The sequence below is a fragment of the Pongo abelii genome, chromosome 12, assembly GCF_028885655.2.
Source record: "Pongo abelii isolate AG06213 chromosome 12, NHGRI_mPonAbe1-v2.0_pri, whole genome shotgun sequence".
Lineage (NCBI taxonomy): Eukaryota > Metazoa > Chordata > Mammalia > Primates > Hominidae > Pongo > Pongo abelii.
This window is the reverse complement of record NC_071997.2, coordinates 44,738,713-44,752,729: the sequence shown is the minus strand read 5'-3', so window position 1 is coordinate 44,752,729 and position 14,017 is coordinate 44,738,713. Positions and strand designations below refer to the sequence as shown.

Genomic DNA, 14,017 nt, shown 5'->3' with positions numbered 1-14,017 from the left:
ACGCATACCCTGTGATCAATAGCTCCCTTTTCACCACCTTCAAAAAGCCTCCTTTTGAAGAGGACTGAGTACTCTCACCTGCAAAATGCTTCACCTATTCAGAGATGGTTACATATTTTATCACATTCAATTCCTGAAAACAGCCCTGTGAGATAGCAGGGTAGATAATGTTATTATTTCAACTTGACATAGTCTAAGGTCACATGGCAGACTCAGATAGAGCTGCCTTTAAACATGTCCAGAAAAATTGTTACATTAACAGGTACTGAGTCTACCTTTTCATCCTATAATCTCAATACCAACAGAAAATAAACCAGCAAGTTGTCATCTATAAATGAACATTTTGTGGGGAGAACAGAACACCTGGTATGCTGAATATGTGGAAACTCTTACTCATTTCTTTCTAAACTCTTCTGAAATGATAGAAAAATCATGTACGAATGAGGCAACAGACTCTTGTGAACTTATGGTTTCAGCCTGGAAGCCACAGCACAGGAACTACAGGGAGGAAAAATTGTTCTGGGCTTTTAGATGCCCAAACGCCTCCAAAGACACCTTCATACTGGAAATCATAAAAGTGAGTTTGGCTCCCTCTTTAAAGCCCAAGGACCAAACTGGATTTACTGTTTGAGTGCAGGAAACTTTACCAAGATTATGGAAACAGAAAAGAATTCAAGATTAACACATACTGTACATTTCAGTACAGGTGGCAGGACAATTAGAAATCTAGTTAAGCTATGGAAAATCTTCATAAATCTGGGAAGGATTTAGGTCTTGGTGTGCTTTGGTGTAACCCATCATCAGATGCATGTTGTACTCGGTCTCCGTGCATCCAGACTCCCCAGGTGCCGGGGAGATGATGTAAAGGGAAGAATAAAGAAGCGATTTTCTCTGATCCACCTTTTGTGTGGAGCAAACAATTAGGTGGCACTGGTGCCTGGAAGGGGGAACTGAGTAAGTCTCTGAATGCTGCCTTGCGTTAACGTTCTAAAAGTTTCATGCTTTCCTTTTAAAAGCAATTAAGAGCATTCTCATGAAATAAAAAAATAGCTAAGGGAAAAGGAAAAAAAATTCAAAAGCAAAGACAACCCTTGACCATGGCGGCTCCAGCCATCTCACTGACATATTCTCTAAAATAAAATAAAATAAAATAATTATATATTTATTTATAAACAATATATATTATATTCATATATATTATATTCATGTATATATTATATTCATATATATATATATTAGAGACAAGGTCTCATTCTGTTGCCAGACTGGAGTGTACAGGTGGAACTACAGACATGTCCCCCCATGCTTAGCTAGTTTATTTAGTTTTTATTTGTAGAGATGAGGTCTTGCTACGTTAATAGTTTTAACTGACCGTGAATTGAGCCATGGTCTGCCTACCTATAAAACCTATTCTGCTTCAGCTGTGCCAAATCAGGGCTTTATTTTATCTGTAATCTTGGCCAAGTTTTAACACATTTTTTCTAAGTGCCAGAGGGTAGACATTTTAGGCTTTTTATTATTTTTATTGTTTTTTTTTTTTTGACGGAGTTTTGCTTTTGTTGCCCATTCTGGAGTGCAATGAGGCGATCTTGGCTAACTGCAACCTCCACCTCCTGGGTTCAAGTGATTCTCCTGCCTCAGCCTCCTGAGTAGTTGGGATCACAGGCGCCCGCTACCAAACCCAGCTAATTTTTGTATTTTTAGTAGAGACGGGGTTTCACCATGTTGGCCAGGCTGGTCTCCAGCTCCCAACGTCAGGTGATCCACTCGCTTCTGCTTCCCAGAGTGCTGAGATCATAGGTGTGAGCCACTGTGCCTGGCCACATTTTAGGTTTTGAGGAGTACATGGCCTCTGTCCACTACTCAGCCATGCAGTGTCAGTGCCAAAGCATCCATAGACAGTACACAAAATGAATCAGAGACGATGTGTTCTGGTAAAACTTTATTTATAGACATTGAAAATTAAATTTTATATAATTTTCTTTTCTTTTCTTTTTTCAGACGGAGTTTCGCTCTTGTCACCCAGGTTGGAGTGCAGTGGTGCAATCTCGGCTCACTGCAACCTCCACCTCCAAGGTTCAAGATAGTCTCTTGCCTCAGCCTCCTGAGTAGCTGGGATTACAGGTGCCTGCCACCATGCCCAGCTAATTTTTGTATTTTTAGTAGAGAGGGGGTTTTACCATGTTAGCCAGTCTGGTCTCGAACTCCTGACCTCAGGCGATCCACACACCTTGGCCTCCCAAAGTGCTGGGATTACTGGCATGAGCCACTGTGCCCAGCCATAATTTTCTTTTCCTTAATTTAAAAAAATACGCAGCTGGGCACGGTGGCTCACAGCTGTAATCCTAGCATTTTGGAAGGCCGAGACAGACGGATCACTTGAGGTCAGGAGTTCGAAACCAGCCTGGCCAATATGGTGAAACCCCGTCTCTACTAAAAATACAAAAAAATTATCCAAGCATGGTGGTGCATGCCTGTAATCCCAGCTACTCAGGAGGCTGAGGCAGGAGAATCACTTGAATCCAGGAAGTGGAGGTTGAAGTGAGCCAAGATCATGCCACTGCACTCCAGCGTGGGCGACAGAGCAAGACTCTGTCTCAAAAAATAAAAAATATGGAATGCTTCATGAATTTGCATGTCATGCTTGCGCAGGAGCCATACCAAACTTCTCTGTATCATTCAAATTTTAGTATATGTGCTGCCGAAGCGAGTACAAAATTTTATATAATTTGTATGTGTCAATAAAGAGTACTCATCTGATTTCTTCCAACCATTTAACAATGTAAGAATCATTAACTCAGGCTGTGCAAAAACAGGCAGTGGATGGGATCTGGCGCTGTGGTTTACTAACTCCTGATCTAGACCTACCCTGCCTTCTTAAATCTCTTCTAGAGGGATCCTATTAAGTCGGGGAAGATGGAGTTTCCCCAAGTTTGTGCGGCAGTCTGTTTTCCAACTTGCTAGGCCCCAGATCCTGTCTTCTAGATGTTTTGACTTTTTTTTTTTTTTTTTTTTGAAACAGAGTCTCACTCTGTTGCCCAGGCTGGAGTGCAGTGGCATGATTTCAGCTCACTGCAGCCTCCACCTCCCGGGTTCAAGCAATTCTCATGTCTCAGCCTACCAAGTAGCCGGGACTACAGGCATGTGCCAAGATGCCTGGCTAATTTTTGTATTTTTAGTGGAGACAGGGTTTCACTGTGTTGGCCAGGTTGGTCTCGAACTCCTGACCTCAGGTGATTTGCCTACCTCAGCCTCCCAAAGTGTTAGGATTACAGGCGTGAGCCACTGCGCCCAGCCAAGATGTTCTTTCTGTGTCACCTGTCAGGCTCTGACAATCAGCTACCATGTTCCAGCATCACTTGAACCCTTTTAATAGGATTCCTCTTCCACTCAACGAAGCCTGTTCTGAAGCATGGATAAAATATAACAGAACACATACACTTAAATTAGTTGGTTGAATTTTTATGGCATGTAAAATGGCTGATTTTTTTTAAATAAACAAAAAGAAGAAAGAATATACACTTAAGAGTGGCTTATAAAGAAGCTTTAAAATCCGGATCTTGAAGCTCTCAACAGGGCGCTAGTTGTTCTGCTCTGGGTAGTTCCAGCTGCATTTTGCAGAGGGTGCGGATATGTTTGCCCAGAAACAGGCTTGCAGAGAGGCTAATTCTGGCTTCAAGAGTTGTTTCTCCTGACCAAGAGGATTGAGGAAAGAAAGCCCCCTGCCCTCTTTATCAGGGATTTCCTGTGGGTAGAATGAAAGACTGCTTTAGGGTACTTTGGGAGTAGATTTTTATCTGCTTTGGCAGTCTCTCAAATGAAAGACCAGAAAACACACCTTGAATGTCAGAAAAAGGAGTTTCCTGCAGAGAGCTTTGCAAATCTTTTGTAATTCCAGTGGAGTCCTGGGGATTGTGCCCAGTGCCTTAGAGCAGAAATTTCAAACCTGCCGGGTGTGGGTGAGCACCGGCCTTCCAGGTACCTCCCCAAGCCAAAAAGTCAATACCAGGAAAGGAAGAGATGGGTTTTGCCTTGTTTTTGCCTTGTCTTGGGGTGAGCCCAACAGTGAGAGGGAAACCCTAGTACAGATGCAAACAAAAGGGCCCACGACATCCTATAGCCCAGTCCTGGAGAGGGGGCAAAAGAAAAGGCAAGGCCCAAAATGCACTAGTAGTAGGGCCTTCCTTGACCAAGGAGAATGCAGATTTACTGGGGGCTGCTTCCAGAGTAACATGTACAAATTCCTATGCCGTGGGGTGGAGCTCACGCTACATTCTCTCTCTCTCTGCAGGCGAAGGTACTTATGCCTCAGGTCCATACCGAAAAAGGGTTGAGGTAGGGAGAAAGGAAGGTCAAGGCAGACCCTCCTCTTATTAAAGTGAACTGAAGTGTAGACCGAAGCCATGAGCCTTACAGAGAAGCAGCTAAATGCAGGCACTGGTACTGGTCTGACCAGACCTGAGCCCTTCTCTGCAAGGTTTTGCCAGGAGTTAGGGGATTTTGTTTGTTTGGTTGGGCTGGCTGGTTGTTGGTTAGTTGTTCCAGTAGTAGGAAATGTTTAGAGCCTCAAAAACAAGCCGAATTTCTTTCGCAGTCCTTTTTCCTTGCAAAAGCCCGGCAGGCAATCAGAGGTAGGAGTTCATTATTCTGACAGGAACCAATTATCAACAGTTAGCAGAGGACAGGCAAAAGCCCAGAGGGAAAAGGGTCCTTTCTCCCTTGAACACTGAATAAATTGAATTCAAGAGATAGTTTAACCTAGTAAGTGTTCCTAAATTGTCGTTAGGATGCAAAGGTGAGTCCCCCATGATATAGCAAATAAATATGCTTTTCATTTTTCAGAAGATGAACCTGATGTCTAGAGTTCAAGAAAGATATGCAACCATTGAGTGACAGAACTAGCTGCACTGGGATCGATAAGCAGAGAAACAGAAAAGAAAATACACTCCCCATAATAAACTGTAAACATGAAACAGAGCAGAACAGCAAAGAGGAAGAAAAATAGTAAGCTGACAAGTTAGATCAAACCTATGTGTTGGGACAATAAATGTGGGTATAAAAAGCTCACCCATGGGCCAGATGTGGTGGCTCACACCTGTAATCCCAGTATTTTGGGAGGCTGAGGGCGGGGGCGGTGGATCATTTGAGGTCGGGAGTTCGAGGCCAGCTTGGCCAAAATGGTGAAACCCCATCTCTATTAAAAATACAAAAATCAGCCAGGCGTAGTAGTCCACACCGGTAATCTCAGCTACTTTGGAGGCTGAAGCAGGAGACTCGCTTGAGGAGAATTGCTTGAACCTGGGAGGCAGAGGTTGCAGTGAGCCAAAATTGTACCACTGCACTCTAGTCTGAGCAACTCCATCTCAAAACGTACACACAAGCAAACAAGAAAAAGTTCACCCACGAAAGAGAAAAATTCTTAGAATGCCTCAGACACAGTTTTTCAGCATATGCTTTATGCTTTGTTTCCTTATTCTCTTACTATATAGTCAATTACATTAACAGATTTTCTGATGTTGAATCATCCCTTAATAATTAGAATCCACTCTATTTTGCCATGATATGTGATCTTTTGATACATTACTAAATTCAACCTGATAATCATTTAAAACTGTTTTGAACCATGAAAGGTCTGAGATTTTTAACCCACTTGCAAGCTAACAAGTTAGCCTGCTATAGTGTCATGCATATTGACAAAATACGAGACTCCTGGGTCAGAGGCAAAGGACTTCATTACTCACAGCATAGCAAGCGGTGTAAACATCATGCTCCCTTGGATTCCCTTGCCCCACAAGTACCACAGGGACAAAGTGAAGGGGCCGGAATGGATGCTATACACACAGCAGGGCTTGTGCCATAGCTAAGCAACTCCAAGCTTAGGGAGACTGAATCTTTTATAAAGAGAAGTTAACAAAGCTACTAGAGGGAAACATTATTTGTATCACAGTAGACAGCAAGCAAACCTGTGTTCTGCTCAGGATAGAGATTCTATCACTATCTTCCGAAGTTGTTGATTGTACAAACATCTTCAAAAATATAGTCTGGGGCTGGGCACGGTGGCTCACGCCTGTAATCCCAACACTTTGGGAGGCCGAGGCGGGTGGATCACCTGAGGTCAGGAGTTTGATACCAGCCTGACCAACGTGGTGAAACCCTGTCTCTACTAAAAAAATACAAAAATTAGCTGGGTACGGTGATGGGCGCCTGTAATCCCAGCTACTCGGGAGACTGAGGCAGGAGAATCGCTCGAATCCCGGGAGGTGGAGGTTGCGGTTGCAGTGAACTGAGATCGCACCATCACACTCCAGCCTGGGGCACAAGAGTGAGACTGTCTCAAAAAAAAAAAAAAAAAAAAGAAAATGTAGTCTGGAACAAAAGGGCAGTTAGTACCTCTATTTGTAAGACATACAGAAACACAAGAGACCCATAGAGTGTCTCCCAACAGAATTTTGTATACATTGGCATATATTTATAAATGAAATTTATCTATAGTTTTTTTTTTTTGGAGAGCTATTCAGTTTGAGAGGAATCAGTATTTTGCTAGCTCCATAGAAAATATTAATACATTATCATATTTGTACAGGTTTAAAGAAAACATTGGGATAATATAGTCTTCAAAGCATTATAGAGCTTACTTATATAATTGTCTTGGTCTAGTACCTTTCTCGGGTATACATTTTTGACCACCATTTGAATTTCTTCAATGGGTATTGATCTTTCAGAACTCCTGCCTCATCAGTGTCTGTTTTTTTGTTTTTTTGATTTGTTTTGTTTTGTTTGTTTGTTTGTTTGAGATGGTGTCTTGCTCTGTCACCCAGGCTGGGGTGCAATGTCGTGATCTCGGCTCCCTGCAACCTCCGCCTCCCTGGTTCAAGCAACTCTCCTGCCTCAGCCTCCAGAGTAGCTAAGACTATAGGCACCCACCACCGTGCCCACCACCACCCCCAGCTAATTTTTGTAGTTTTAGTAGAGATGGGGTTTCACCATGTTGGCCAGGCTGGTCCTAAACTCCTGACCTCAGGTGATCTGCCCGCCTCAGCCTCCCAAAGGGTTGGGATTACAGGCATGAGCCACCATGCCCGGCTGAGGCTGTAATAATTTACTAAGTAGACTCATGCAACCCTGGATCCAACTTTAGCCCATGCTAAATAATGTTAAGATATCAGAAACATTTGGCATATGACAGATGCAAGATGGATGCAAGATTCCTTTCATATCCACATTTAGCTTTCCAGTTAAGCAAGTGTAAAACAGTGAAGGGCTTGAATCATAGTAATATGTTATAGACTTAATCTGGTAATAACTAGCAATTCCCATTCTAGAGGTGGTCTTTCTATTGGAGAAAATCAAAATAGCCTTTAGTATTTGATATGGAAGTATTTATGTGACAATGCTGTATTTTTCTTAATTTAAGAAACAGAGGAAATTGGAGGCAGTTTGCATTCATCAGGCAGGGGTAGCTATAGACCTTTACCGCTCTGCCTGGAGGGTATGCTAAATCTCAAAATGCATGCCACAGGTTTTATCTGCTGATAACTTTACCATTTATTACCCCACAGGTCATTACTAGTTCTCTCCAATAGTGACACGATAATAATGGAGAGCAAGAAGTAGATATCCATACATGTCTTTATAAAATAAAATATGAGAAAGCAGAAAATAAATCTTCAAAACTTACAGGGCTGCTTACCTAGTGAAGTTTCTATAGGTCACATAATCTGAAGTTTGACAAAATATGCCCTCTAATGTGACAGATTCCAATCATCTGCACCCCCTACAATGAAGAAAGAAGTACAGTGCTTGATGGGTCAACATATGCAGTAATCCCCCATCCATGGTTTCGCTTTCCATAGTTTCAATTACTTCAGGTCAATTGAGGTCCAAAAATAGTTGAGTACAAACTGGCTGCAGGGCTCCCACCTATAATCCCAGGTACTCGGGAGGTGGAGGCAGAAGGATTGCTTGAGGCCAGGAGTTCAAGATAAGCCTTGGCCGGGTGTGATGGCTCACGCCTGTAATTCCAACACTTTGGGAAGCACAGGCAGGCAAATCACCTGAGGTCAGGGATTCGGGACCAGTCTGGCCAACATGGCAAAACCCCACCTCTACTAAAAAATACAAAAAAATTAGCTGGGCATGGTGGTGGATGCCTGTAATCCCAGCTACTCGGGAGGCTGAGGCAGGAGAATCACTTGAATCTGGAAGGTGGAGGTTTCAATGAGCCAAGATCATGCCACTACACTCTAGCCTGGGCGACAGAGTGAGGTTCCATCTCAAAAAAACAAAAACAAAACAAAACAAAAAACAAAACACAAAAAACAAAAAACCAGCCTGGACAACATAGCTGAGACCTTGTTTCTAAAATAAATAAATAAATAATGTTTTTAAAAATAGGTGAATACACGCTGGGCATGGTGGCTCATGCCTGTAATCCCAACACTTTGGGAGGCCAAGGCGGTCGGATGACTTGTGGTCAGGAGTTCGAGACCAGCCTGGTCAACATAGTGAAACCCTGTCTCTACTAAAAATACAAAAAAATAGCCAGGGGTGGTGGCGGGTGTCTGTAATCCCAGCTACTCGGGAGGCTGAGGCAGGAGAATCATTTGAACCTGGGAAGCAGAGGTTGCAGTAGGCAGAGATTGCGGCACAACACTCCAGCCTGGTCAACAGAGCAAGACTCTGTCTCAAATAAATAAATAAATAATAGGTGAGTACAGTACAATAAGATATTTAGAGAGGGGGGAGGGAGAGGTTACATTTGCATAACTTTGTTACAGCATATTGTTATAATTGTTCTATTTTATTATTGTTGTTAATCTTGTACTGTGCCTAATTTATAAAATAAATTTTATCATAGGTATGTATGTATGTATAAGAAAAAGCACAGTGGCCGGGTGTGGTGGCTCACACCTGTAATCCCAGCACTTTGGGAGGCCGAGGCAGGCAGATCACCTGAGGTCAGGAGTTCAAGGCCAGCCTGGCCAACATGGTGAAACCCTGTCTCTACTAAAATACAAAACTATCCAGGCATGATGGCGGGTGCCTGTAATCCCAGCTACTGGGGAGGCTGAGATGGGAGAATCGCTTGAACGCGGGAGATGGTGGTTGCGGTGAGCTGAGATCGTGCCGCTGCACTCCAGCCTGGGAGGCTGAGCAAGACTCCATCTCAAAAAAAAAAGAAAAGAAAAGAAAAAACATAGTATATATAGGATTCAGAACTATCTGTGGTTTTATGGATCCATTGGGGGTCTTGGAACATATCCCCTGTGGATAAGGGGAGATTACTGTAGTTATTTGTTTGTCCTGCCCCAAGGATAAATCTATAATCTGACACCCTTGAGTGAAGTCCAGAGAAAGAGGAAATTCTCTAGCTTACCCCAAATTGTATAACAAGTAGCTCTGCCACCCTATCTCAAGATATACTTCATGCTTCATGTGTCTAAAGTAGATAAGAAGGCTTTATGGAGTCTACGACAAGCTTTAGCAGAATAATTGTGGAAGTCACTAAAATTTTAGAATGAAAGCATGCCCCTTTCAATATATAATTCTTCTCCTTTCAAGATGCAATTCTTTTTTTCTTTTTGAAACAGAGTCTTGCTGTGTGGCTCAGGCTGGAGTGCAGTGGCGTGATAGCTCACTGCAACCTCCACCTCCTGGGTTCAAGCGATTCTCCTGCCTCAGCCTCCCAAGTAGCTGGGATTACAGGCATGCACAACCATGCCCGGCAAATTTTTGTATTTTTAGTAGAGATGGGGTTTTGCCATGTTGGCCAGGCTGGTCTTGAACTCCTGACCTCAGGTGATCCACCTGCCTTGGCCTCCCAAAGTGTTGGGATTACAGGCGTTAGCCATTGTGCCCAGCGCAATTCTTAAGTATGAAATCTGACACACTAAATGCCCACTTGTGAGGTGCCAGTTGAACGTGGGACCTGAGCTACCCGTCATAGGCATTAGGTGCTATTAGATATACCTCACCTAACTCAGCAGCAACATTTCATCGAGTTGCAATGAAAGAAAAAAGTAAGCCTTGTGTAGTAGGCTGATTATGAAGCGGTCTTCCCACTACATGGGTGGGAGCACACACCTGTGAGTGCAAAAAGCTGGCTGTAAAGGAAGTCGATTTATTATTAAAAAAAAAAAATTAGCTCTGATTTATAGATATCTGACTTATCTCCGATTTATAGCTATCTGTGCACAGTATTCCAGCATCAACCAGGAGTGTCTGACTTCAGCCTTACTTCACATAGAAGCAGCCCTGAAAGACAATAGAGAGGGGAAATTCTCCCAGAAAATAAAACTTCAAGCAATAGATATCAATGTAGAAGAGAAGGTACAACATGAAAATCTTACTGATTCCTGAGCAGCAGTGAATGGTCAATCATATATTCAGTCTGTAAATGCTTTTTAGGTACTCAACTATATACCAAACACAGATCTACACTAAGTACACTGAATAAACAGGTCAGATGATGTCTTTATTCATGGAGTTTATATTCTCATGAGAAGACCACCATCACCAAGCTGGTCTGACTACAGCCACTAACCACCAAGTTTTCCGTTGACATTGACAACCCTGAGTCTTCAGTATGATACCATAATACTTCAAGGGCACTTGGTTTCTAGTTGGTCACATGGTATCTTTTCCATAATGGGGGAAGGATAAATTTGTCTTTGCAGAAATAACTTTTTCTAGATTTGGATTTTTTTTTTTAATAGAGATTTTTGTTTGTTTGTTTGTTTGAGACAGAGTCTCACTCTGTCGCCCAGGCTGGAGTACAGTGGCATGATCTCAGCTTACTGCAACCTCCACATCCCGGGTTCCAGCGATTCTCCTGCCTCAGCTTCCTGAGTAGCTGGGATTACAGGCATCTACCACCATGCCCGACTAATTTTTGTATTTTTAGTAGAGACAGGGTTTCACCATGTTGGCCAGGCTGGTCTCAAACTCCTAACCTCAGGTGATCTGCCTGCCTCAGCCTCCCAAAGTGCTGGGATTACAGGCATGAGCCACCGCGCCCAGCCTAGATTTGGATTTGTGTTCTGCATTTCATGCCTGTACCAGGAATACCACCTATGTACTTTACTGAATGAATATTATACACTGTGGCAGTAAACCATACAACATACAACATCACCTTCCACAAAGAAATTCACTTCATAGGCTGGGAGCAGTGGCTCACGCCTGTAATCCCAGCACTTTGGGAGGCCAAGGCGGGTGGATCTCATGAGGTCAGAAGTTCGAGACCAACCTGGGTAACATGGTGAAATCTTATCACTACTAAAAATACAAAACAATTAGCCGATCTTGGTGGCACGCACCTGTAATCTCAGCTACTCATGAGGCTGAGGCAGGAGAATGGCTTGAACCAAGGAGGTGGAGGTTGCAGTGAGCCAAGGTGGTGCCACTGCACTCCAGCCTGGATGACAGAGTGAGACTCTGTCTAAAAAAAAAAAAGAAATTCACTTCATAATAAACAAAGTAAGCAAATGAGATGACACCCAAAGGATTTATTGGTCCTCCCATGTTCCCCATCAGTCAGAAAGAGCTGCTCTTGTAGAATGTTATTCAACACTCAGTTTAAGAAACTAACCTGCTGGTGTAGAATGGAAGTATGTTTAAAAAAGAAAAGAAAAAGAAAAAAGAAATTAACTTGGAGTCAACATCTTGAAGGTTGGAATATTATCTTACAAGATGCCAGCAAAAGTAATGGCGCTCTTTCTCGCAAAGCAAAAATAAAATGACCAGAGAACCAAGGGGTGGAGCTTGGGAATCATATCTCTCATAATTATACCAAATGAGAGACTTAACAATGTTTGCTTCCCATTCCAAAAGCTCTGGGCTCTGATGATTTAGAAAAAGGAAGGATTTTGCTTATATTAAGGACACAATAATGATTCAAACTGAATTGGGAGCTAAGACAGCCCCTTGTCCATTTTGAGGTCTCAAAGAAAGGAAGGAAGGAAGAGAGGAATGGGAGAAGAGGAAAGGAGAAAATGGAGAGTGAGAAAGATGGAGAGGAGTAGGAGAGGCAGGAAGATCAAGGTTTTCTTATAGTTCTGGAGGTTGGTTTTTTGTTGTTGTTGTTTTCTTTTTTCTTTTTCTTCTTTTTTCTTTTTTCTTTTTTTTTGAGATGGAGTATTTCTCTGTCACCCAGGCTGGAGTGCAGTGGTGCGATCTCAGCTCACTGCAACTTCCGCCTCCTGGGTTCAAGTGATTCTCCTGCCTCAGCCTCCCAAGTAGCTGGGATTACAGGCACCGCCACCATGTCCAGCTAACTTTTGTATTTTTGTAGAGACGGGGTTTCACCATGTTGGCCAGGCTGGTCTTGAACTCCTGGCCTCAGGTGATCCACCTGTCTCGGCCTCCGAGTGCTGAGATTACAGGCATGAGCCACAGCGCCCAGCCAAGTTCTGGAGGTTGGAAGTCTAAGACCAGGGTGCCCATATGGTTGGGTTCTGGTGAGGGCCCTTTTCCTGGCTTGCAATAGCCAACATCTGGCTGCATCCTCACACCACAGAGAGAGACAGAAAGAGCAAGAGTGTCTCTTCTTATAAGAACACTAATCCTGTCAGGAGGTCCCCAACCTCATGTTCTCATCTATACCTAATTATCTCCCAAAGCCCCCGTTTCCAAATCCCAACACATTGAGGGTTAGGGCTTCAACATATGAATTTTGGGGGAAAGAAATCTGGCCCATAGTACCATCTTAATTAAGTGATGAAATCCACCAATAACAGGACAAATTGATATCACATGTCTTCTAATATGATGCAATAAGAACAAGATTACTTCTGTGCTATTCCTGCTAAAAATACGTAACCTGAATCTGTTCATGAGAAAAATATGAAACAAATCCAAATTTAAGTACATTCTGCATGTCATGAGTGACATGTTCTCCTCAAAAATGTCACTCATGAAAGACATGGAAACTGAAGAATGGCCCCAAATTGATGAAGACTTAAGAGATGTGACAACTAAACATTATGTGTGATCCTGGATTGGATCCCAGACCAGAAAAAATTGTTGGTTACAAAGAACATTATTAAGAGAACTAGCAGTGGGGTGCGGTGGCTCACGCCTGTAATCCCAACACCTTGTGAAGCTGAAGAGGGTGGGCGCCTTGAGCTTCAAGCTCCTTGAGTTCAGGAGTTTGAGAGCAGCCTGGGCAACATGGTGAAACCCCGTCTCTACAAAAATTAGCGGGGCATGGAGGCATGTACCGGTAGTCCCAGTTACTCGGGGGCTGAGGTGGGAGGATTGCTTGAGCCTGGGAGATCGAGGCTGTAGTGAACCTAGATTGCAACACTGCACTCCAGTCTGGGTGACAGAGCAAACCCTGTTTCAAAAAGAAAAAAAAAAAAAGAGAGAGAGAGAGAACTAGCAAAATTTGAAATGGGTCTATGGATTAGTTGCAGTACTTTATCATTATGAATTTCCTGGTTTTGGTAGTTGTATTGTGATTATGTAGCAGAGTATGTTTCTTTGAGGAAAATATACATACTGAAGTATTTATAGGTAATGAAGTGTCATATCTGCAAAGTTCTCTGAAATGATTCAGGGAGAGACAGAGGTTAAATGTTAATGGGAAATCTGGGTGAAGAATATACAGGAATCTTTGTATGATTCCATGCAACTTTTTTATATACATGAAATTATTTCAAAATAGATAGTTAAAAACAAACATTGACCTATATAGTGTGTTGGGAAAAAAAGTAACCCCCCGAAAACAAACAAACAAACAAAAAGATGAGTTTATACCAGATTAGGGGGTAGTAAGTAAGCTTGAGTTTGACCAGAAGACAAACACTGTAATTGGTATTGCGTATTATGAAGGCGCTCAACTATGAGTCAACAGCAGAGTGGGAATACTGGATGCAGTGTTCCTGCAGTAACCAGAGACCCTCAGAAAGGGCCATCATTCTCACATCTTGATAGCACCTCCAGCTGACAGTGGAAGCACACATAAATTCTCTTTGGAGGAAAGCCAGGATTCTCACAGATTTACATCAACCAAATA

General features: G+C 42.8%; 1 non-coding gene across 1 annotated transcript; it reads right to left on the bottom strand.

Moving 5' to 3' along the window:
* Positions 1 to 2,607: 2,607 nt before the first annotated feature.
* Positions 2,608 to 2,714, bottom strand: LOC112132127 (U6 spliceosomal RNA). The gene has a single exon (XR_002913942.2). It is a non-coding gene; the product is annotated as a U6 spliceosomal RNA (small nuclear RNA).
* Between the last annotated feature and the right edge of the window lie 11,303 nt (positions 2,715 to 14,017).